At 45.0% G+C, this 25,819-nt stretch overlaps 1 protein-coding gene across 13 annotated transcripts in view; it reads left to right on the top strand.

The window, feature by feature from the left end:
* The window catches only part of FAM110B (family with sequence similarity 110 member B), a 147,267-nt gene that overhangs the window by 59,782 nt on the left and 61,666 nt on the right, over positions 1 to 25,819 (top strand). For 4 of the 13 annotated variants that reach the window (XR_015246762.1, XM_086695384.1, XM_086695385.1 and 1 more), the window contains 2 exons: positions 11,032 to 11,109; positions 20,088 to 20,295. The exons of 4 other annotated variants lie outside the window; for them this stretch is intronic. The gene's annotated coding sequence lies outside the window, so the exon portion shown is untranslated. Of the gene's footprint in view, positions 1 to 11,031; positions 11,110 to 20,087; positions 20,296 to 25,251; positions 25,341 to 25,819 lie in introns of all 13 variants that reach the window. 5 more of the 13 variants (XR_015246764.1, XM_086695391.1, XM_086695392.1 and 2 more) reach the window with 3 other exon arrangements.

Raw genomic sequence — 25,819 nt, 5'->3', positions numbered from 1 at the left:
CCACACGGGAAACTAAAGGGCGGGGGGATAGATGTGTGTTGTAGGAGAGGGCAATTTTAGAGGCTGTAGCAGGCAGGACTCTGTACTGGGTGGCGGGGCCAGCGGAGTGTGGAGCAGGTGATGAGTGTCACTACCGTGATGCGTCACTGGATGATGTTATGTAAGACTCCATCTTAGCAGACTGGGCTAGAGTTTCTCCTGCTGGTCGTGGAGAAGTGAGCAGTGGGAAGGCCACGTGGCAGGAGGCCGGGAGCGACCTCTCGGAGACGAGAATGGCCCCAGCTCGCAGCCCCCAGGAAACCCGGGACCTCAGTCCGCCAGCCCCCGGGGACTGAATTTTGCCAACAGCCACAAGAGCTCAAAGGGGGGCACCTCGACTGCAGCCTTGTGAGACCTTGAGCCGAGGACTCCGCTATGGGCCTTGACGGGAACAGCGAGATGCTCACTGGGTGTTGTTTTAAGCCGCAGGGTTTGGGGTAGCTGGTTACACAGCAGCAGAGACCTGAGGCAGACAGAGAGCCAAGGAAGGCCTGACTGCAGCTGGGGGTTGGGGGGGGAGGGGTGTATTTGAGTCAAGCCTGTACCTGAGAGAGTACATGCAGATTTCTGTGGGAAAGGGCCCAGGCAGTGGGAGCGGCCAGAAGAGCAACATTTATGGGGTGGAGGGGAGCCCCATGCTATCAGAAGTAAGGTCAGAGAGTGTTTGGAGCCAGAGTGGAAAGGGCCCTTGGGCTGTTAAGGTTTTGGCGTTTGCCCTTAAAGGCAATGGGAAGTCATTACAGACAGAAGGGTGGCTGAATCCGACCTTCCTTTTAACAAGGTCTCCCTGGCTGCTGTGCTGACACTGGACGAGACCAGTAAGACACCTGCAGTCACTCAGAGCACAGGTTTGGCCGCTTGAGCCAAGGTCCAGCTGTATGGGTGGGCGAGGAAAGGTCAGGTTCAGGAAATATTTCGAAATCGAGTGTGTGGGATTTAATGACATCTCAGATGCATAGTGTGATAGAGGAGAATAAAGGATGACTCCAGGGTTTCTCACTAAAACACCTGGAAGGAAGGTGCTGCCGTTGAAGATGATGGGGACAGGATCGTGGGGCCTCGTACACTCGAGCTGCTGCTGATGTGCAAAGGGAGACAGTGAATTGCTGCTGGGGGTACCAGTCTGGCGTTCAGGGGAGAAGACAGGGAAGTAGTTAGCACATGTACGGGACCTAAGGCCATGAGGGCCCTAAGACCGTCACTGTAGACGGGCAAGAAAGAGATTTAAGACCGAAACATTGGCGCGCCAGTGGAATGTCTTCAATTATTTTATCTCAGGGATGAAATGTTTTTCTCTTCCTCTCCAGAATGTCAGCTCACTTTTTCCGTTTGCTTTCAACATATGGTATTACCTGCTGGACCCTGGTGGGAAGATTCCAGCACAAACTAGGAGCAGATCTCTTCCTCCTGAGGGCAAATAGATGCGTAAGCCTAGAGCCTCCTAGCCCCAGTTTCACAAGAGCAGGCAAAGCATTTATATATCCTACCCTGACCTCAGCTTCATTACCAAAGAACAGATAAGCAGTCAGTGTGGCTTTTCAAGATGGGGTTTGCAGAAGACCCATGGCTCGCTCGTATAGTTTGCTGTATTTCTTCAGTTAGACACAACTCAACCGATAGACAAGAAAGGGAAGGCACCCTCTGGGGATTTAGTAGATCGGGAAGGATCAGAACTCCAAAAAGCAGGGCAGTTGGGAGGAGGTGAGAGAGCAGTCCCTGGACCCCTGTGAAACCTGCATTTATCAAGAGCCCTGGGGCTGGTGTATGTAGCCCAAGCCTCGTCGGGGTTGGTGGGTGTAGGGAGAGGCGTGACCCTCACAAGCAAAAGAGCCTACCTGTGGATACATCTGTGTTTATGTAAGTAATCCCTTTAGTTTGTAAATTTCTCTATAAGGCTAGTTACATATTTATTCACAAGTCTTACAAATGAACAGTTATTTCATTGTACTTTCTCTCTTTTTTTTTCTCTTTCTCCATTTTCCATCATCATATCAGGTGGGTCATTTAATCTAGTATTGAATTGCTACATTGTCAAAGGTAGCACCTTTTTTAAAATAGAGTCACCCAGGTGGTGATATAAAATCTTTGGGAGCTGAGACGGTTATTCATACCCTCTCTTGCTCCAGAAAGGGCTTGAGCAGCAAACCTGAAGAGTTTGGGTTTCAACTGGTTGGCCCTTCTGGAATGAGGACACCATGCTGGCCTTGTCACCTGGGACAGTGAGCAGTGGGGTCAAAGGGCAGCAGTGCTGGATGGTATGCACCCTGATTTGTGGTGTTAGCCTGCCTGTCCTTTTCTACCTGCCCGGAGCATTTGCTTAGACCCGACCGCAGAGCACAGGATCTTTGTTCCCCTCTGACTTCATTTGCAGAAAGCTCACCCTTCTCCCACCTCTGTGTGGCATCTCCCCCCCCCCCCCATTTTGGGTTATATTCCCTTTTGGCATTTAAATACTTACCATGCCCATTCTAAGGATTTCACTTCAATTAATTTTCCTTAAACCTGTGAACACGAATTCTTTTGTGTCATTTGAGAAGAAGACATCATGCTTTTCCCCACTCCCTTAGTGTCGTGTATGCTTTCAAAGAATGGCATTTTCAGTGCCCTTTTCAAGTTGAGTGAATCAATTGTGCTCTTAAGTAACAGCAGTGACTTTTTTTTAAAGATGCTTTGGGCCTGTGGAGATCCAATCCTGGTCAAGTGAAGCCTTCCTTTGTAAGAACCCTTTCCTCTGGCCATCTTGAGTCACGCATAGGACGTGCTGTTTCCAGCTGGGATCAGCATTGACACCGGCTAATATGCTGTGTGCAAGAAAGCATAAACACCCTCAAGTCTTCTGCTTCTTGATAAAAATTAGCAACTTCCAGAAACTCAAGAAACATTTGCCACATCTAACATTATATACTTGGATGCAAAGCATTGCTTGCGTATAGTCCTTTTTTTGCTCTGAAGCGTCAGTTTCCGATATAAAAGACCAGATTCCCCTCTGTTTTTAGTCTGGTCTGGAACAGAGGTTGACCAGTGATGGTTCATGGGCCAAATCTAGCCCACTGTCAGGTTTGGTAAATAAAGTTTTATTGGAACACAGCCACGATCATCTGTGTGTGTGTTGACTGCGGCTGCTCCGTGCGGTAGTAACACAGGTGAGAAGTCATGGCAGAGACTTGTGGAGCCTAAAATACTCACTATCTGGCCCTTTACCGAAACATTTGCCAACTGTGGTCTGAAATCTATAACTTTTTTTAAACTAAACATGTTCGGCCATAACCCAATTTTGGAATCATCGCTGTTTCCATCTTTTTAAAATTGTCGGGGAGAGTCCATTGAGAAAACAGCCAGTGGTTTAAAATACATCAAAATTCAGCGTTGTTTGGTTGCCTAATACCACTTCTCATTTTCACAGGTTATCAAAATTTGTTTAACTTAGGAAGCATAACGTGTGGCAATGTAAAATGAAAAGCTTCTCAGGTCACGCTGAAAGAGAACACTGGCATTTCTACAGAACCTGAGTATTAGGTTACATTTTCACAGGGCTTGATAACACTTAGAACTAAAATCTTCACGAAGGCATAATTCACACGTCTCTGGAGGTCTCCCTCGTAAGCCACCCAGTTTGACATGTTTATAGCCTAACGGGAAGGCTGGATTTCCTTGGACTAAAATCAAACGAGAGGCTAGTTTGCATAGGTTTCTTTGTGTGTGCGCACGTCTGGGAAGACTTCAGTGCTTTTCTGGTACGTTAATTACATTTTCATAGTAATGCACGGCTTCTTTGAACTGCCGTTTCCTTTTCCATAGGCTTTTGGTGGTTAATGTGTGTTCCAGCATGATAAGGACAGATGATCCCCTCTTTTCCGGTGCTCTTGCCATCCCCGTCACTGGAGCAGTTGCAGGGTACCGTCCTACGACCCGGACCCGAAGAGAACATCCTCTCCACGGCGGTCTTGGGCTCTGAGGGCTAACGCAGGACACAGAGCTCCGAGTGAAGTCTGTGCTTTCAGTGGGAACGATCTGCCTTTCTTTCCCTTCCGGAGCTGGTAAATGAGGGCGACAGAGGGGCTGTGTTAAATGTGGCGAAATCTAATTACCGCTTGATTTATAGCCACATCCACACTATAGCTGAGGGGCGAGTTCCCTGCCATGAAACACACTCCGCCGGTTATGGGCTGGCTGAAGGGCTCTGCTGTCCTCCGCTGGCCCCTGCAGTAGGGCTGCTCTCTTTGGCGAGGACACCGGGCTGGCTTACAGGTCCACAGCCTGGACGACCTCATGCCAGGGCCCCTCAGGCACATGATGCTGGCATGGGTGAGGTCCTGCTGGGCTTGCTGGACACACACACACACACACACACACACACACGCACAATGCACATTGAGACAGCTCCGTGCAGCGTTTTTGGCAAGGCTGCTCTTGTCCATTTCCAGGGCACTGGGAACTGAAACTAGCTTATTTTCCTAAAGAATAGAACTGGAGGCCCTGCCCTCTTCCTCATTCTTGTTTCTCGTGCTGTTGTGCCTCAAGCTTGAGGACCCGCATTCTCCAAAGTGGAATGCTTTCCATCGAGAGACCCCCTTTTGTGACCTGCCCCGCCACCCCCCCTTCCCGGTCACCTGCAGAAGCCCCTGCGAAGGCTCAGGAGCTCAGAGGCAATCGTGTGGCTTCATGGTTGCAAAGGTGCCTGTCAGGGTCCCCTGCCAGGGTGCCCCTGATTCGATCAGCCCCTGCTGGTAGCCTTGAGGTCACAGACCTCTCGGTTCTTCAACTGTGGAGTGGTGACAATAGTTAGTATCTGCCTCACAGAGTCATTGCGAGGATCGAGCGATTAATGGGTTCGTTCATGGGGCCAGGTACGCAGACGGTATTCAGTGAAGGGAAGCTGTTCCTGGGCCGGAACTTCACGGGAGACTAGCCTCAGTCCTGTGTTCTCTTGTTTCTTCTTTTCACCCGCCCTCACAGGTGGGCAGCTTGCATTGCTTTGAATTTCAGACGCATTGTCACCAGGGACAGGAGCTTTATCACTGATACGTTTTAGCATCGTCTACGTGCAGCTTGACTTTTTTTTTTTTAATTTTCTGTAGACAGTGCACCCCCTTATTGGCTTAAGGGGGCCAGCACCCCTCCCCTCTCAAAGCTGTGAAATAGCTATCCACACAACTTTCTCTCTAAGCGAAAACTGTGTCTTAAAGAAATTAAGTAATTTTACCTACCTCCCGGTAACCAGTAAGGAATAGAACAGATAATTCGAGCCCAAGACCGTCGTAAAGCCTCCTCTGGCCTCAAGACGCTTCGCCGTGAGCTCATTTCTGTGACACACAAGTCAGAGAAAATGGCAAGTGGGTACAGTCTTTTCATATCAAATATGTTTTGATTTCTTCCAGAAAACTGCTTTATTACAAACATGAGACAAATAAAAGAAAAGTTGGTCAGGTAAAGGCAGAAGACGTAAAAATAACTTACCGGAAAGGCGTTTTAAATGGCTGCTAACAGCAGTTAACTGTTGGAAATGAGCTTTCCCAGGGCCTGTAAATAGAAAAAGAGATTCTCAGGCCTGATAAAGTCATCTAAAGATAAAGGTACAATGTGACATTCACATGCGTAAACTGTACCTGACAAACTCATGTCAAATTGAGTTCCCATTTCTTCTTTATGTGTACGCGGCATTCTACATAGAAATAAGAGGTTGAAAAATTCAGAAGAACTTAAAATAAAAATAGTTTTGTGAAGGTGTGAAATTGGTAATAAAACCTTGAACACTTTGTAGTGAGACTCTGTTGGTAATAATTGGGCTTTTTATACAGTATGGGATTTTTTGGGGGTAAAATTTACACATCTTTAGTGTCCAGTCTGGTAAGGAAGGTCTAACAAACCCAAACACTCTTACAACGCCCCTAATAAAAATGTGGACCCTTTCCTTCACTCCCACAAGTTCTCTCTTGCCGTTTTGCAGCCCTATTTCCCCTTTTCTGCTCCAGATGAAATCATTGTTCTGATTTCTATCACCATAAGTTAGTTTTATCTGTTTTTAAATCGTGTATCGGTGAAATCACAGTAAATGCCCTTTGTCCTGTTTCCTTTCACTCAATATCATGTCTTGGAGATTCATCCATGTTGTCGTCTCTCTCAGTGGCTGGGTCCTTTTACTGCTGAGTGGCACCCCATTGTGTATAAATAGCGCGATTGGGTTTTCTCTGATCTTCTGTTAATGGATAGTTGGCTTGTTTCCAGTTGGACATTTTGAATCAAATTGCTACGAGCATCGCTCAACTGGACAGATGTTTTCCTGTATCTCGGACACGACCCCTGAGTGGAATTGCTGGCTCAGAGGCCAGATGTTTGATTAGCTTCCGACTGTCCCATTAGCACCACGTGAAAGTTCCAGTTATTCCACGTCTTCGCGGACATTTGGTGTTGCCTCTTTATTTTCAGTGATTTGAGTGGCTGCGAACTGATGTGGTTTGAAGTGATGGGGTTCAGAGCTGGCGGCCCGGAAAGAAATCTTGAGACGACTTTGGTGCAAAAAAAGGTGGTTTTGTCAAAGCACAGGGATGTGACCTGTGGGCAGAAAGAGCTGCCCTGATACTATGATGGGTGACGGATTTTATACCTTCAGGTTGAGGGTTAGGAACAGCATAAGTCTCTAAGGAATTTTGGAAGCAAGGTTTCCAGGACCTTGAGGAGGCTAGCTATGGTTAGGAAAAGGTCATTTACAACTGTCTCATAAACTCTCAGTCATGACACCCTCCAGATGTAGATCAGTGGGCCATATGCTTGGAAACATATATCTTGGAGAGGTAGAGATAAATAAAGGACGTTTCCAAACGAATTTCTATATGTTAAAGTAGACTCACAGGATCCTAGGGGGTCGGGCTAAGATTGTCTATTTCCCTTAGCCGAGTGTCCACATCAAGACAGTGGAGCTCTCAGAAGAAGGTCACCCTGCCTGTCTCAAGGACTTGTCAGTTGTAGGGAAATTTAACTTTGCCTTTGTTTCCCACATCATGAGCTAGTGTCTTTTGGGGTTTAAGTTCGTGTTTCCCTCACGACTAATGGTGATGAGTACCTACCTCTTTGTGTGCTTACACGTCTTTTGTGTATCTTCTTTTGCCAAGTGTCTGTTCAAGCCTTTTTCCCCTTTTAAAAGTGGGACTGTTGGTCTTTCTGTTACTGGTTTGTAGTTCTTTATTGGTTCTGTCTAAAAGTTCTTTTTCAGATGTAAGTAATAGATCTACTTCTCCCATTTGGTGTTTGCCTTTTCATTTTTTCGATAGTGTCACTTGATGAGCAGAAGTTTTGACTGTGGTCAACGACCAATTTGTTAATTAAAAAAATGTTTTTTAATGTTTATTTTTGAGAGAGAGACAGAGTGTGAGTGGGGAAGGGGCAGAGAGAGAGAGGGGGAGACACAGAATCTGAAGCAGGCTTCCGGCTCTGAGCTGTCAGCACAGAGCCCGACGTGGGACTTGAACCCACAAACCGTGAGATCATGACCTGAGCCGAAGTCGGGCGCTTAACCGACTGAGCCGCCCGGGCACCCCATCAATTTGTCAATTTTTTAACAGTGTTTTTCGTGACTCTAGAAAATTTTTATCTACTTCGGGGTTGCAAAAATATTTTCATCTGATTTTTCTAGAAGCTTTACAGTTTTAGATTTTAACTTGTAGGTCTATGATCTATCTCAGGTTTATACTTCTGGTGTGAAGTAAGGGTCAAAGTTTACTATTTTTCTAATGAGTATCCAGCTGTTCCATCATCATTTATTGAAATACATATCATTCTCCATTGAATTGTCCGAGTGCCTTTTTCAAAAATCAGTTGTGTATTTGTGGATCTATTTCTGGACTCTTCTGGGTCATTGCTCTAACAGTTGCTTCTTACTAACACCATAGTGTTGGCCTTTCATGTCTTTCTGGAACAGCTTAGTGTCCTTCCCGAGGAGGAGGAGGACACTTTCTTATCAGTGGGAACACAGGTGACTCACCGTCTAGGTTCCATACAGTGGGACACATGAACACAAAGTGTGAAATATCACGGATGTTTGACGCTGACATGGAATTTTGCAGGTGGAATGTGTTTTGCAGTTGGATGAGTTCAGTTTATTCAGATATGAAAAATTTGGTGTAATACATTCCATTTCACTGCAATTTGGGTCAGAGAACAATGCTGAAAAGAAATATGTACGAAGGCCTGAGTGAGCACAGACTACAGAGCAGCCCCAAACTAGTAAATCAAAAAAGGAAGATCAGTTAATTGATATTCCAATTAATATCACACAGCTGGGTCCAACCAGGGTTCAAAATGACGGTGCTTCAGTACAGCTCCCTCTTGGTTGTCGGTGCGGTATTTTTTCTTCCTTGAAAAATACATCCTTTCCAAAAGGTACACAGCATGAACATCTTTTGGCCTCTTTGGGGAAAACAGAAATTACGTTTGTTTCCGAAGGAAAAAAAAATCAGAGAAGAAATTCTGTGTCAGCTCCGTTGCTGAAAATGAGGACATTTGAAGAACAGTAGCAACTACAAATCAAGAAAGGTCTTCCCTCTCTGTGCTTCCTTCCCTGGCCTGTCCTCGGCTGGGGTTTGAGGCAGGAGGTGTTGGCCCTCTCATCTGGAGCATCCGAAGGAGTTGGCGTGTCGATTCTCATCCATTGGGCCCCCCGTCACTAATGGTGGAGAAGCAAAACCCGTAAGATTTTTGTGTCTACTTCACCCCAAAAGCCAGGATCCACCCTTTTGACTGGAAGCGCTGTGCTCATTATAGACAAAATAAAATTGACTAAGAACCACTGTCTGTACCCCCAGCTCGTCCTCATGGAATGCCAGGAACCATCTTTTAAAGCCTGGCGTCGACTCACATCACATCCTCAAATTGTATTTGCTGTTAAACACCATTAAAAACAAATGCAAAGATTATGCTTCGCCTTTGGAGGAAGATGACTGAAATGGCCCGTGCTGCTTTAGAAAATGCGGTGGATACCATCAAGGTATCAGGTGGACAGTTTCTCTTGCCACCCTCTGAGCTCCTATGGCGCTTTTCCGCTCACCTGTTAGGTACTTTATGCCATTTATTCCTAGTGCAGACCATTTCTGTGATGTTAACTTAAAAGCCTTCTATGTAATTTAGTACACAATCCACTTGTGTAGGCTTGACTCAGACTTTATGATAAAAAGCATTCATCACGTGCTGTTCCATGGAAAAGGAATTTAAACTCTCCTCTTCAGAAGAAGACCTGCCTGCAGTAGAAATAAAATAGCTTCTCCCTGAATGGAGCGCTGATTTGGCAAAGATCACGAGCAGTCAAGTCAAGAGGAATGTAATTGACTGCCTGAAATTTAAATTAGCTTGTAATCTGACTTTGAAAATAAAGCCGAAGAGAGACGCGAGGAAGTTTCCTGAAGGTGAATTCATGTCCTTCCCATCGCTTCCAGTTTCAAAGTTAATAACATACCCACGATAAAAGTAATATGCAGTGAAGCTTATCTTTTCCTGTGCTTGTTCTTCCTGATATACTGACGCTGTGCTTAGAAAACATACCCTACAGAAAGAGAACCCACGTCCGCAGAAATGATTTTCAGATATCGCCACAGATTTACACACTGTTTCGGTAATGTTTGGAGGAGGAACTTTCCCCTTTATTGTGTCCATAAAGCATAAAGTGACAACCCAAGAAAGAACCTTAAGTAAGTAACACAGATTTTCTTGTTTGTTTAGAAAGTCGTCAAATGTTCATAGTTTCAGAAGATTCTTTCTCGTCAAATAACTTATTCATTCTTGAGGGACACGTTATTTTTTTCTCCTTAAAATCACTGAGTGGTGAAACGCTCCAGGAGCGGAACATGAGTTAAAGGAAAAGGTTCCCTAATTATTGCCACTGCCTTTAACTATGTAATGAAAAATTGCTTCTTTGCTCTAAAAGAAAACATGGAAAGAATGTGTACATTTGGAAGTAGGAACAGGAGACATATAGGGAATCCAGATACAGAAACTGGTCACCGTGTATGAAAAACTTAACATTCGGGGTGCCTGGGTGGCTCAGTGGGTTGGGTGTCCGACTTCGGCTCAGGTCATGATCTCATGGTTTGTGAGTTCGAGCCCCGTGTCGGGCTCTGTGCTGACAGCTCAGAGCCTGGAGCCCGCTTCGGATTCTGTGTCTCCCTCTCTCTCTGCCCCACCCCTGCTCACGCTCTGTCTCTCTCTGTCTCAAAAATAAATAAACATTAAAAAAAACCCACTTAACACTCAAAAAAGAAACTGGGGGTGATTATTTTCAGCAGGAAAAAAAAAGTCTTGACTTTACAGGTAATTACACACTTAATAGTATATATAGATGGAATAGGGCTCAGGTTGCTGCAAGGCAGGTTTCTTTTAAACAAATCCCACTTGCACATTAATTTCTATTGTGGAACTTAAAAAATTGGTCCCTAGATGTAATAAAATTATCTTTAAAATATACACGTGTAAATGGAAATGTCTTTCTGACAAAACCATTGAACCATTATCTATTAATGATACTGAGCTAGGGTTCACGAGATTTTTTAAATTTTTTTTTTTCAACGTTTATTTATTTTTGAGACAGAGAGAGACAGAGCATGAACGGGGGAGGGGCAGAGAGAGAGGGAGACACAGAATCGGAAACCGGCTCCAGGCTCCGAGCCATCAGCCCAGAGCCTGACGCGGGGCTCGAACTCACGGACCGCGAGATCGTGACCTGGCTGAAGTCGGACGCTTAACCGACTGCGCCACCCAGGCGCCCCCTCACGAGATTTTTTAAACTGTGAAAGTAAAAACAGTATCTAGGCAGACACGCTAAAAGGGGATTGTTTCGCTTTACCTTATTTTAAACTTGATTCCCGCTGTAGTAGCAATAATCCATAAAGCTTCAGACACCTGCCAAGGTCCCAGTCGATCTTGAAGCATGCTAATGTTTCTAACTTTATATCCAAAGAAATTATTTTCCATTTTCTACAGCACTTAAACTTACTGGCTTCTTTCCAGACGTCTGAACCTGGCCACGTCTTCCAAGTACGTAAGAATGCTTTTAGATAAAAGGAGAGAATTATCCAAATAACTAAGGTAAGGAATATCTGAGCTGCACTTAGCAATGAGGGCTTGTGTGAGTGCCAGCAGAGGCTTGCCCTGATGTCTAATAATCATCAGCAAATTGGCTGACAATCCAGGCTGAACTTTTGGTTCCTACTCTAATGGTTTGACTTACGGCTGAGAACAATTAGCTCATCAAAATCGTGGTTGCTGAGGCTGCTGCTTACTGGCTGATTCCTCACCTGCTGGTTAGCAAGGCTGAGTTGCACCTTGCAGACTGGCTGTAGGCTAGATCTGTCCACCGGGGCAGGGGGGGCAACAAGAATCTCCAGGCCGAGACATTACAGGGGCTCTACTCACTAAACACTGGCCACCCTAGGTTTTTCTTTTCCTTGGGTGGGAGTGGGAAAAAAACACAAAGCTTTAGTAAATAATTTATGTTAGTGATAGCACAGTAGAAAAATTTTTTAAATTCAGTATAATATTCCATTAATTTTACACCCCATAATGTATGTAACCAATTGGCTATTGTTGAATGGGATTTCCTTTCTCTTTTGGCTCTCTAAGGGATACTGTGATATGACAAATACCATCACTCTATACATTTTTTCCTATATCCTCAATTATTTCTAATTTATTTTTGCATATGGTCTGTAGGATGATTTCCCCATGGTGAATGGCCAGGGGTAAAGGTATACACATTTGTCACATTTTCAAGACATTTTCCCACATTGCCCCCAGGAAAAAAAAAAAGCCATGCTCATTTAAGTTCCAGGATTTCTCGATGTCACTAACAAGCTCTTAACAGTATCACATTTCCCCTCTGGGTTGCACGCAGGGCATGATGTATTTATATTATATACTTATGTATATATTATGCATTTATATTATATACTTCTTTTTCTAAGAGAGGGTCGGTTTCTCTAATAACATGAATATCATTTGGCCTGGATGTTTAATTTTGCCATCAGCCAAGTGTGGAGAACTTAATGTTTACAAAATGCTGGGTACTCTCTAAATGCTTGTTGTATATATTAACTCACTTAATCCACATAATGCCATCCTCATGTTGTAGATGAGAACATTCAAGCATGGAGAAGTTAAGTAATTTACCCAAGGTGGCCAGCTGGAAAGGAGTAGATTGGTATAAAGTGTAATGGGATAGGAGGTGAGAAGTACATGATGATGTTATTCTAGCAACATAATTTCCCCCAAAGAATATCATTCAGGAGGATATAACTTCCAAAGTTTTCATAGGACCCCTTTCAAGACACCTATCCTTAGGCTTTAAAGGAAACTTTAAACGTTTCAGAAAGACCCCAGGTGAATTTCATAACAAATGATACTTGTTTGGATGAAGTAACCTTTCAAAGTTAGTAACGTTAAAACATAATTATGAACATTTCGTGCGATACATACTTGAAGTGATTCATTGAAGCTGTTGCTTAAAATAGCAGTAGGCTTCAGTCATGCAAGATTATATGCCTTGATTTTTGGACGGTAATTGTAGAGATGCCCTCAAGAACGGGGGCTGATACTATGCAGAACTGTTTACAATTATAGGAAGCTTCATTTAACTGAAATACTTAGGCATGCCGCTTTAGGAGTCAAAGCTACGATTTAGGACGTTAGTCCATTTATTGTAATTTAAAGTTGTGTAGGAATTATCGATGGTCAGTAGAGAAAGAGTCCAAGCCTGAGTCCCTTTGGTAGAACAGAGATTGTTGATAAGGTAAACACCTTCACATCCAAGAAGATGCCTGTCAGTGTCCATAAACCATGGTATGATTTGAGAACAGAAGAAAAGGTAATACGCTTAGGAATATTACTGCAAGCCAATTCAAAGTTTATTATATTATTCTATATAAGATTATTTATGTGTATATATTATACATGATATGTGTGGTGTGTTTATACGTTATTGTTATTATATATAATAACTATATATATAAGATATATATAAGATTATTTAATAATATTTAATTATTATACCCATGGGGTAATTAATTTTTTGTGTATAAGAACAAACATGATTTTAGCGAGAAAAGGAGCAAAATAGGAACAAATTGGAGTTCCTGAGCAAGTCCTAGTTTGTGGCTCCCCTTTCTGATTTCCCTTCCTTCCCAACAAGCTCTCTGGTGCTCACTGCCTCCCTCACCTGTAAATTCCATCAAGGAAGACGGTATGATCACATAAGTAGGGGCCCAATATACATTTCTTGAGCTACTGAGGCAATGTCTCCTTACTATTTTTAGGTTTTCAAATAACCCTCTCTTCCTTGTCCTAAACTTACATTTCTTAAAGGCTACAAGTCAGAATGCTGAGGATTAATCTTACTGGTTATTTATTTATTTTTTTTAAGTTTATTTATTTACTTTGAGAGAGAAAGAGAGAGAGAGAGGAAAAAGCACACGTGGGGGAGGGGCAGAGAGAGAGGGAGAGAGAATCCCAGGCAGGCTCCGTGCTGTCAGCACAGAGCCCAACTCGGGGCTTGAACCCACGAACTGTGAGATCATGACCTGAGCCAAAACCAAGAGCTGGACGCTTGACCAACTGAGCCGCCCAGACGCCCCTCTTATCGGTTATTTAAAATCATTCCCATTAAGGTATAGGTCACTGATGTCTTATTCCACCACCATGGTTATGTTGTTGTTATTGTTAAAGTTTCTTAGTGATATTAATTTTTAATTGCTCGAATGTCCATTCGTGCAAGCCTCCCTGCTGTCCGCATGTGTGTTCTGATGCCAACATGTACTTACACACGCATGAAATGTCCTCGTGCGTTCTGCCTCATCAGCTGGAAAAAAAAAAACATGTTTGACTTGTAACCATATATAAATATAAGTGAAAGGAAGGTAGGAGTTTTGGTTTCTGGAGAATATAGAAGTTCTTTTATTATGCAGTGCTTAAATTCCTGTGCGTTATTATGCAATGCTTAAATTCCTGTGCGTTGAGATACTTTTAACACTCCCTGTAATTGACTGTTGGACTTTATAATTAAGAAACAATCATTTGGGTGGAAATGGGCTGCTGTAGGAAGTAGCTGAATCGAAAAGATGCTTTCCTAAGAATGTTGTGTTTGTGAGTTAGATGCAAAATGAAATCATCTTATGACGATTTTTCTTAATCTGATGTTCATTAGGCACGGAAGTGTGCTTTTTGCATCGGAATTTCAAAAGTTGCTTATGTCACCCTAATCGTTTAGTTTCTCAGGTCTGGGGGGGTGGGGGGAAAGCCCCTTTTGCACTACCGTATCCCAGCTCTCTTCTTAACCCCGTGGACCTGCGCGGAAGCACCTCTGTGGGTTCTTCTTAATTCACGCTGAATGTTGAGGTTACCATCCTCTTAACAGGTGCAGGAGCTCACCCCCAGGGCAGGAGACTTGTTACTTCTTGTGCACAACAGGCGTAGGAGGCCCGTTTTCCTGTAGGAGGACAAAGTCCTGGCTGGTTAGTTTTAGAACGCGAGGAGGTTTGGGGGCTGGGCAGCCCTACGTGGCCTGCTATGGTTGTAGGCGCTTGGTACTTGGGCATCCTTGGGGTCAGGGTGCGGTACAAAAGGGTATGGGACATTGCAGAGGTAAATTTTGTCTGTAGAAACTTTTTTGAGGGTTAGTCCCATACCTAAGGAATTCTTTGTTCTCTTTTTCCCCCAAGTGACTTCTTACCTCTGGGCCTGAGAAACCAGTTACATTCTTGGTTAAATCGGCATGATAGGGCTAATCCCCATGCAGTGTTGACCTATGATTAAGTCGTGTCAAAGTCCAAAGCCTTAACTTCGGTGGTCCGCTGGGTGGGCTGGGGTGGCAAACTGGAAGAGAGGCTGAGAGCAGACAGGGCCTCATAGGTTTGTTATAGAGGGATACAGCAGGAAACGGGGCCAAGGAAATGGGGAGAGGGGGCCCCTGGGAAACAATCCGTTCAAGTGCTGTGGTCAAGTACTACCGACTGGTGCTGTCCAGCCATGCACTTGTGGATCCTGTGAAGTCCCTCCGCGAGGGTGTTTGGGCCGCCCTGGGTCCTCGTTGACAGGATAGATGCCGAGAGTGCGAGGATGTCGGAAAGGCTTTACTCTGCGAGCGACAGCTAGCCATTCACAGCCAGCCTCCAGGACAGAGTCTCTCTGGAGCTAGCCGCCCCACAAATTCATACCTCCTTAGCTGTCTCACTGTCCCCTACCTTCCCATCTGTCTTCGCCGGTACTATAAAATACGAATCGTTCGGAGAAAAAGAAAGACAAGCAAAGGCGATGGCACAAAAGACCTTACAGGATGCACGGCTGGATTGGAAACCGAGCCGCACTGAGAAGACTCACACTGGCTGCTTACGAGGGCTGGCAAGATGGTCGTCCAGACATAATCATCTTCCTCAGCAGGTAGCTTCCCAGGAGGCCCCGAGAGCCGACTCACACGACGGCATCCTGCGTTGATGGACGAAGGAACGTCGGAGGCCCTGTTTGCACCGCGGGGTCACTTTGTGGCACACGGGGCAGTGTGCAAAGCATCCGAATGAAGAGGGGGGTGCTGAGGACCGCACCTGGTCTTTGGCACGGGTGGGGGAATTTCCAGCAGCCCGTTTGGGTCTTTCCCAGCCTGCCCATGTTACACCTGCTTCAGGCACCCATGTGCTGCGTTCTAAAAAGAAAGAAAGAAGGGAAGCAAGAGAAGGAGGGAAGGAAGGAAGGAAGGAAGGAAGGAAGGAAGGAAGGAACAAAAGAAGGCCAGTGTTTGGGTGTTATGAACAGAGAAGGAAAGAGCACTATACTTCCTGACTACTCAGATGCTGTTCCATCAGCTGTCCCATCCCTGGTAGCCAGAGGAGGCTTTCACAGCCTGGGCGTGCTTCTCTTTCCCTTGGAGTTGGGAGTCGGTGGTATGCTAAAGCCCTTCATAGGGTCTGGGGGGAGCTGATTGTTAGCATCTCTGCCCAGTCCCACGCACAGCGACTGCATGGTGGTTGGCGGCTTGAAACCCCATGATGGAAACGCGGCTGGTCAGGGCCACGCCATCCCAGGCTGGCTGTTCTGATACTGGCCAGCCCGTACTCCACGTGGGCTGGGATCCGTGGCACATCTCGGACCACCAGTCAGCCGCTGGTCCTTGCTCCTTCCCTTGGCAGAGCCGGGAGGGGAGAGCTGAGCTGCGGCTCCGCTCAGCCAAGTGGGAGAATCCTTGGCCATGGAGGCCCAGCTTATGAGCAGCCCTCCCCACGGTGGAACCGGATCTGGTTCCTCAGAGCAGAAGCAGCTTTCCTGGACCCCTTGCGGCAAGTTGGAGTCTGACAAACAACCAAACTAGAGACACCTCGGATCAGTCTAAAGTTATCTAGGAGCCATAGGCTTAGAAAGAATCATTTTTAGTATGGGAACTCTGGTTTCTTTCCCAAGGGAAGAAGAAAACTCTAACAGAAAGTTAGAGACTTCCTAATGGAAAGTCTCGACGCTTTCACTTTCCTCTCTTCATTCTCCAAGGTTAGAGAATCAAAACAGAATTGAGGGATTCCGTTCAGGGAGGTTGATGCCCGTGGTGCGTGACTGCTCCTCCTTGCCCAGTGTGGCACATGTGAGATGCACACGTTTCTGTTCTTTGTACAGGGCAGGGCAAGCGAAAGTTTTGACCTAGAAGATTGTGGGAACCTCTTACTCTAGAAAGAACTGAAAAGGAAATCAGCAGTCATATTTTCAGAAGGCTTGGACCAAACTCCCTTCCTTCCTTCTCTGGTGGATGCTGTTTCCGGCTGTGTCTCCAAGTCCCTCCTTTGCCCTCCAGTCCCACCAGCCTCTCCAGGACCTTGACACACCCCTGGCCCTCACCCACACTCCAGCCACAGACCGGTCACCCCACCCCCCACTTACATGCTTTCACAGCACCCCCTGCCCCCCCCCACAGCGCTTCCCAAGGGTTTACCGCCATCATGGTTGCTCATTTGTTAATGAATCGCTTGATGTTCATCTCCCTCATTAGAATGGAAGCTCCATTAAGAATCTGAACGCTCTGACTCCTCCCTGTGCCGCTGTTGTCGATGTCCAGCAGGTCTTTGCACACAGGAGGTGCCAAGCACTGTTCGTTGAGGGGGCGAATGGCTTTTCAGAATCAAGGACGAGTTGACAAAAGTTCAAAGACAAAAGTGCTCGTTCCGGAGGTCAAAACCAAATATATAGGCTCGCCCAGCAGAGTGGCAGTAAGAAAGATGACCAATGAACTGTTACCCAGTTTCAAACAAATATTGGTTCTAAACATGTGGAAAGATAAGACCAAAGAAAGGACAGTCGCTTCCGTCTCTCAGAAAGGGTCTGTTTAATGCTTCTACAAAACAGGCATGAGAGAAATTAATCAAACAGCTTTTTAAAGTGCCTTTTTTTGAGCTAGCAGTCTGTTAAATGAAGGGGAAGGCAGAGCTGTTCGATGTTTCCTAGATAAATGCCTGGAAGTGTTACTAGTCTGTATCCTGGCAGCCTCTGGGGAGCTGTGCCTTAGGCCAAATCACTGAAGCCAATTCCTCTTGGAGTTTTAGCTCCTGATGATGCTGATTGCGCTTTGATAATTCGGTGGTCGATGCTTCCAAGTAACGCACGTGGCAATACTTTCCTTTAGCAGAGTTGTCTCCATCATGTTTCCCCCGACTTTGTGTCTGTGTGTACGTTTCTACGCCCTTTTTCATTCTTAAGTTGATGGGCCATGAGTTTCTGTGCTCTCCTTTGGAGTTTATGGGCCATGTCGTCCCTTTCACTAGCTTATTTCCCAAACAGGTTGTGGGACACAAAGACTGGTGGATGAAAAATGATCCTTAGGCAGGATTCCTTTTCTATGGCCACTGATTAATCCCTGGGGATATTTGGTTCCTTAGAGCAAATCATAGTGCCTTTTGAGAATGTCAGCTTTCTATCAAGGTTTTCAAATAAAAAGCAGAGCAAAATAAAAACTATAGAAATGAGAAGCTTGCCCAGTATCGTCGGATCAGAATTTAACTGGTAGAACATAGCAGTTTCTGGGAATTACTGAAAGAACACTGAACAGATTAACAGATTTGATAAATATCATCCCGGGATTGTTTTTTTTTTTTTTTTTTTTTTTTTTTTTTAATTTTTTTTTTTTTTCAACGTTTATTTATTTCTGGGACAGAGAGAGACAGAGCATGAACGGGGGAGGGGCAGAGAGAGAGGGAGACACAGAATCGGAAACAGGCTCCAGGCTCTGAGCCATCAGCCCAGAGCCCGACGCGGGGCTCGAACTCACGGACCGCGAGATCGTGACCTGGCTGAAGTCGGACGCTTAACCGACTGCGCCACCCAGGCGCCCCCCGGGATTGTTAATTTTGTGGAACATACAAGAAAGAAATGACTTTCAGGGAAAACAAATGTGTAAGTAGGCCGCAGGGACAAAAGTTGCCTTTGACTCGCTGACTTCTCTCCTCTCCCCTTCTCATATAAATTTGTCAATTTAAATTCAGTCAAACTTCTGGGGTGCCTGGGTGGCTCAGTCGGTTAAGCGGCCGACTTCACCTCAGGTCACGATCTCGCGGTCCGTGAGTTCGAGCCCCGCGTCGGGCTCTGTGCTGACAGCTCAGAGCCTGGAGCCTGTTTCAGATTCTGTGTCTCCCTGTCTCTGACCCTTCCCCGTTCATGCTCTGTCTCTCTCTGTCTCAAAAATAAATAAATGTTAAAAAAAAAATTAAAAAAAATAAATTTAATCAAACTTCTCGTTACCAACTTTCCCCAATTTATATTCCATAGAAAACACTTTCAAAATGTATATCATATAATCCATATTGCAAGTCGTAAATGAAATACAATTATATGCCCATAATTTCCTGAAAAGTCCTTTTAAGATCGGTTCTTACAGAATCAAGTGAAATTGTAGCAATTACGTAGGCAAAAAGAAGGAGGTGTCATATTTTTTTTTGTTACTAGAGTGAATACAATAATGATTCTCTGATTAATCAAGTCTGCCATTAGCTTGTCACTGTTAATTCTAAATGGTGTTTTTGACAAAATTCCACAGTGGAGAAGTGGTTAGATACTTTTTTAGAGTAGTGTGATACTAGAAAAGAAGGTAGGTAATAGGACGTCGTGAAAAGATTGCTGCTATTAATAATAGCTTGATGAGAACTCACTGTGTGCCAGTCCCCGTGCTAAGTGCTAATAGCCCATTGACAATAATCCTACAAGGTGTCTCGCATTATTGCCTCTGAGACACAGAGAAATCCAGTCCCTTGCCCAGTCACAAAGGTAGGAAATAGCTGATCCAGAACTTCAACCCAGCCAGTTTGCCACTTAGACGCATGCCCTTTAGGTTTGCATCAAACCATCCCTGACAGGATTTGGCTTCTAGAACTGATTCTACCGTTAAAGCGTGAGGTGGGCAAATTTATTTAATTTTTGCTTTTATAATGACTTCTGATAATCCTTTTCCATCCCTTGTAACTCTGAATTATTATTCATCAGGAGAATCAAGATTATGACTTTTGACACCTTGAGTAGCCCTTTTCCCCGATGGACACAAACGTGCGTGGTATTTCTAATGATATTGAGAGATTAATTAGCACTTTAGGACAAATGAGTGGCAAATTGCTAACCCAGGGTAAATAAAGTGAGGCGCAGATTTTAGAGGACTTGGATTTTAATATCCTCACGGTATCGATTTTATTATTTCTCCCTGCTGGCTTCTGTGAAGTTGAAGGAAGCTGGTGGCACGGCACATCGATTTCACCACTCTTTGTTTCTCCAGACTGGAGAGCACACAGGCATGCACTTGTAAGAAACACTTCTCGTTTATGAGGTGATGCATCCATCTTCAAAATGACAGGAAATCAAGATGATTTTTGTCTGTGGGGCTTAATTTATTAAAATGCAATTTGCTCCTGTGCTTTTGCTCCAAGAGCTCTGTGCTAGCAAACTAGCTATAATTAGATTAGCAGCCTGCTAAGCGCTGGTGACAGCCTGCGCCTCAGAGAGCATGTGCTGGATTCTGCATGAGCCTCTCCTCATTGGTTGCTCGCCCTGCTGCTCGCCAGTTTGATAGGTTTCCACAGTACTCTTTATGCTGCATTGGAGACATAGATACAGAGATACTCTACTGTGTTCTTGCGACGGCGGAGGTGCTTGGCTGCTGACAGTAAAGGAAGAGGAAGGCACCGGAGAGAAGGTGTCCGTCTTTGTTGTAGTTCATCGGAGGCACCGGCTGCCGGCTCCCGGAGATCACTGGAGAAGTTTCAGTTCATGGTAATTACTTTGAGGCTTTATCTCGCAGGGAAAAACAGGGCCATGCGTGAAATGAAGTGCGTTCGTCATGTCCTCCGTTTTAATTTGATCTTGCTTTTGTTAATATCACGCGTGCTCCAGCTTTCCCAGACTGTAATGTGTTCTCCTGGAGAAGGCTTGGCTGGTAAACAGCTCCCCTGTTCACGAAGGAATATTGTTTTTACCTGGATTCAAGAGTGCAGGTAGCGGGGGATGATTCTTATTGGTTCTCTTCTGTTTTGGAAAGTCCGATGTTGCCTCAATTTAGGTGGCTTTGGAGGTGCGTTTCCGTAGCCCGGTGACTTTGTTTGCATGGAGTCCAGACTCTCATGAATAATGAGCAATCGAGGAGAGTTCAGTGAAACACACTTTAATGAGGACGGGGGAGCGATTCTCCCGGTGTCGGCGCAGAAGTAATGTGCTATTGTTTCTGCAAAGATGTGTGCAGCCTTCATTTTGGATGGCTTTCTTTGTTTCACTGTTTGTAGTTCCCATTAAGCTTTTTTAATATGGAGAATATTAGCATATCCCATTGTGCCAGAAATATGTAGAGGTGCGTATTCAGCTGTGCCAAAGAGAGAATTTTTCACTCGGGGCTTTTGTTTCACAGGGATGTTACGTTGCTTTCGGAGTTGAAAGGAAATCACAGAAAGGTGGGGTTCTGACCACTTTGACTGAGGTCTGACGACGTTTGAAAATTTCTATTCATGGTCACCTGGACTGTTTTCCAAATCAAACCCTAAATAATCTTAAATGGTGTAATAAAGGTGGTATAGTCTGGAGGAAAAATATCTAAATGCCCAAGGCTGAGCTTCAAGATACCCAGACAAACGCAGCGTGAGTTTTTGTTTCTCAGCGTACCCTCGCCATAGAGCTGTTTGATACAGAAGAACCCCTTGTTATCATCTGGTCCTCAAACTTAACAATTGATGTCCTTACCGTCGCCGACTGTGGAGACCAGAGAAACTTGTGTATTGACTCACCAGTCACACGGCTGGCTAGCTGCCACCATGCGTCTGGTCTGCTATCAGTGGAGAGCCCTGCTGATATCTGAAGGCTGTCAGGAATTATTGCCCTGCTCCTGAAAAGCCAAACAGTGCCATTTAAGTATTTTGTTAAAATGACTGCTTTGATTGAAAGCTACGATCTGGTGGGAAGGGCTTCCGTATATTCTTAGGCAGAGGAAAACTTCAGAATACTAACTCTGCTTCACTCCCCACCACCCGGATCCCCTCCCTAATCTATCCGGAGGTTGTAATAAATTGTCTAATGTGACATTTCTCCCAAATCACAGTTTTAAGAAAAAAAAATAAAGAATATATCAAGAAAGGGGGTCATTTATGGTAATGCAGCGTCATCTATAAATAACAAAGTTTGGCAGTCACTCATTTTAAGGCAGGGGCTCTCTGTGACTACAGGCAGTGGCAGCGTTTTGGTTTTAAGATAGCACGTGCGACGGGATGAATGTGGGAAGGGTCGCCCTCCCGAGAGCTCTGACTTCCTGTTCGGACTCCCCTGACCCCAGCCACGCCTGGTTCTGACTTCAGAAGGTTGCGTCGCCGTGGCGGGAGCGCAGTTGGTTACGGTGATCGTGCTGTCCTTCACACGGCCTGACCCCTCTCTCCAGTTACAGCCCTCCATCCTTTGCCTGACATGCTTCCTGCTGCAGGTGTGGAAAATAACCTGCATTTGACAGTTGGGCGTGGACACTCATCTGCACAAGAATAAATTGATGCGGCTCCATAACTGCCTGTCCTCCTTCTCCTTCTGCTAATCTCCCGAAACCCCTCCTTAATCACCTTAGTCTTACAGAATTTCCAAGAAGGAAGCTGCCTGAAGAGTAAATTATTGTTGTCCTGCATAACCATTGTAAACCTCCCTTTTGAACACAGCCCCACTTAGCATTTGGGAAGCTGTGGGAAATAGTTGTAAATGACGTTGAGTCTCAAGGGCTGGATCTTAAAAGACTTTCTGGGTCTAGAAGGAACTTCTTAAAAATGTGATGTAACTATAAATGTGCACGGATATTGTGTAAGGTACTATGATATCCCAAAGGGCCTTTTAACATATACTAAAGGGGCATTTTTCAAATAGCACTAAACAAAATGCCAGCCATCTTTTCTTAGAATACCAAAACCTACACTTTTATCTTCAGATCAATTACAACCTGTTTTTACTACGCTCAGAGGATTCTTTGTGTAGTTCTGAAATGAGAAAGTAAAAATAAGTTTCTTAGACACTTTAAAATTTTGTTCTGCCCATCCTTGTAATTCTGTGGCTCTTTAACTGCTGAGAGAACGGCATTTCTGACCAATCAGAAATAAGTCCGTTAGCATGAACTAGAATATAAAATGTCTAATTTTTTAAATTAAAACATCAAGGGCTACTTCCTGACTTTTTCTCCTAGGGGCTCGTAATCATGGCCGAAAAAAATGGTAGTGAGTTTAAAAACAAAAAGTCATTCCACGTAGAATAGGATGATGTGCCACAAAGCCCCTGGGCTGATCGCAGCCTGAAAATAATTGCAGAAAAGAAAGACCAAGGTGTCGTACAGGGTCTTGGATGTGAGGTTGTGGTATGGCACCTCGAGGTGGCTTTCTGGCCGGATGCTTGGGCATCTGTGACGGCAAAAAGCAAGGGACATCTGTCCTTAGCAAGTGATTAATATCTCAGGATTGACCCCCCCCCCCCAGATTTGCCTGGGTTGGAAAAATATTTGAAGAGACACAGGGCTCTCATTTAAGTGTATTTCATTTTTTTTATTATTTTACTCTGTGATGATGTGCACCTACCAAGTGCCAGGTTCTGCACTAAGCATTCATGAGACAAGGATAGAAGACACAGCTCTGTGGTAGAGGAGAGACCGTGAAATAAATAATAATAGGGGATAAGAGGAGAACAGAGGCGTTTAGCTTGGTGATCCCAAGGAGAAAGGGCAGGGAGGGAAGGCTTCAGGAGAAGAGAGATGGTAACGCCCGGCCCCCCATCCAGAACTTTCTGATTGCCACTCACTTTGCACCACATCCCCCAGAGCTAATGTCTTGTAGGAGTTGGCGTGGGCCACAGGGCTGTTCCGTATCTTATATTGACTTTCAGTTTTACTATGTGGTCCTATTTGTGATCTGTAATGAACGTCCTGAAGATAAACCGTCGTTTGTTTTTTTTTTTTTCCTTCTGCACGTTTGCAGAATGCACCCTGGATTGTTGCATGGAAGTATTTATGTTTTAGTAGATTGACATAACATGGGACTTAAAAAAGCCTTTTTTGAGGCATCCAGTAATTTAAATGTACCTCGTAATTTAAAAATCCACCTTCAAGGAATCGCAAAATACCTTCATTACTGTTGTACTCCCGAGCAATTCAGTGATGACTTTTGCAACCGTGTGCCTTGCCAGGAATAATCTTTTGCTCTAAGAGGCCTGTTGACTCTTTTGTGGGAGTCATTTATTTTGTCGATGCTCACTAAAGACAGGCTTGTAAAGTTGGGGCGTGGATGATAACACTTGCCTTTGGCCTTACTATGATGGAGGCCTTCTGCTTTCCTTTCCTTACACATTTCATCGAATTTAGGCGTCTTTTAAATCGTGCCCAATGTGGGGGGAAGGTCCACTTTAAGGACAAGTCTGCATTAGATCTTGCCACCAGTGAACCGTCTGCGTGGATACGGGTCCTGCGTTTCCGATATTCGGGACCTGCGGTCAGCATTCTGCAGTGTTTTGCCCTAGTCGGGCCTCCGTATCCACATTTTCACATCTGTCGTATCGCAGCCTTGACTTCCCTCTGCCTTCGCTCTGCTGCTACTCTCTGTGTTGGGCGTATTCTCCTTCAGAGCTGACCACCAGAGGCAGCAGCTGGGAGCTGGCCTGCTGGCCTCTGGGAAACAGCCCCCTTCCATTCTTCTCTTGTCTTGAACTGTTTCTTTCCAGGCTCCTTCTTTTCTGCCCACCTGTTAAGTAGGTACCCTCCAAAGTTCTGTGCTTCATCAGCTTCTCTGACACCTGCTTTCCACTGGTTGGTTCGTCCATTGCCACAGACTTAGCCACTACTTTTGGGTCCCCGCATGTCCCCTGCTCCAGTCCTAGCAGCCTCCTGGGCTCCTTGTGCCTCAGGGCCCTGGCTGCCCCCTCTGCCTGGAATGTGCCTCCCCCAGTAGACCCCTGGCTAGCTCTCCCCCGCTGCCTTCAGATGTCTCCAGCCGCCATGGTAGCGGGACATTCTGAGAATATAGTCTCCCCTCACTGGAATGGAGACGCTGAGGTCAGACATTTTTCCCTTCACCCACAGAGCCTAGAGTAGAACTTGGTTCATAGAAAGTGGTCTGCCAGTACTTGAAAATGAATGAACGAACGAACGAACGAATGAATGAATGAATGAATAGTATCATGGGGGCTTGACAGTGCAGGTAGGGGTACTCCTGGAGCTCTGCCCCAGCCAGCTGAGTGGTTTTTGCGAAGCCCCTTACCTGAGCGGGCCTGTTTCCTGTTCTGAAGGGGTGGGGGGGGGGAGGTCAACCAGATGGCCCTGAGGCCATTTGACATGCGAACACCCTGTCAGACCTTGGGTAGACTCAGACTCGGGATGTGCAGGGCAGCAGTTCCAGAAATGAGATGACGTCCTGTCAGCCTTTATTTATGTGACTCCTCACAACTCCGCGTGCAGGTTCTTCTATATAATTGCCGCCCATGGTTAAATGTCTCCTTACAAGTGTAGCTGAGGTGAGCAAAAAACCCTTCGCCTCTAAGCGAAGTGTGTGAGAACTAACACATTTTAGTGTACCTACCTGTTTGTTATCTGTTTTGTTTTGTTTTTCTAATTCACGCGCCCATTTTCAAAAGAACCGTCATTTCTGTCAAATAAAAAAGCAATAGCAGTTTTTTTCTCTATTTTCTATTTCTGTCAAATAAAAAAGCAATAGCAGTTTTTTTCTCTATTTTCAGATATTGCATGCTGCAGAGAGTAGCTTAAGGTAGAAAGGATTCCCTGTGACTTCTGACTACCGTCCATAAAATATTCATTCCTCTTTCAAGTAAGTACATTGCTTGATTTGGACCCGTTCTGAGCAGAAGGTATTGATTCTCTCTGAAAACCTGTGACATTATTACATTAAGACAAAGAGGCTGAGAGGCTGAGGTTTCAGATATTTTGCTGTCTGACCAAAAAAGAAAAAAAGACAAAGAAAAACAAGGAGCCCCTGTCTTGGAGGTCCCTACCAGGACTAAAAGTAACAGTAACCTTGATTTACTTTTGCTTTTCCAAGGGATTCCATGATGTGTCTTCTATGTGTTTGCTTAGTAGTGACGGTTTTTTCAAAGGCCGTGTTGTATTTACCAATAATCAGTGACCAGCTACTTGTCAGTGCGTGGGTTTGAAGGCAACATTAAAAAGTGAACATCTTTGTACTTTAATGAAAAGTACACTGTCTATGGTCGGGGAATGAAATGGTGTTTTCTGACAGGCCGAATGGTGTAGGGCCAGCATTAAGTGCCCTGGGAGTTTTGGGGAGAG

The sequence above is a fragment of the Puma concolor genome, chromosome F2 (assembly GCF_028749965.1).
Source record: "Puma concolor isolate L17-30 chromosome F2, mPumCon1.1.hap2, whole genome shotgun sequence".
NCBI lineage: Eukaryota > Metazoa > Chordata > Mammalia > Carnivora > Felidae > Puma > Puma concolor.
The sequence above is the reverse complement of the archived record's forward strand: the minus strand, read 5'-3'. Positions and strand labels throughout refer to the sequence as shown.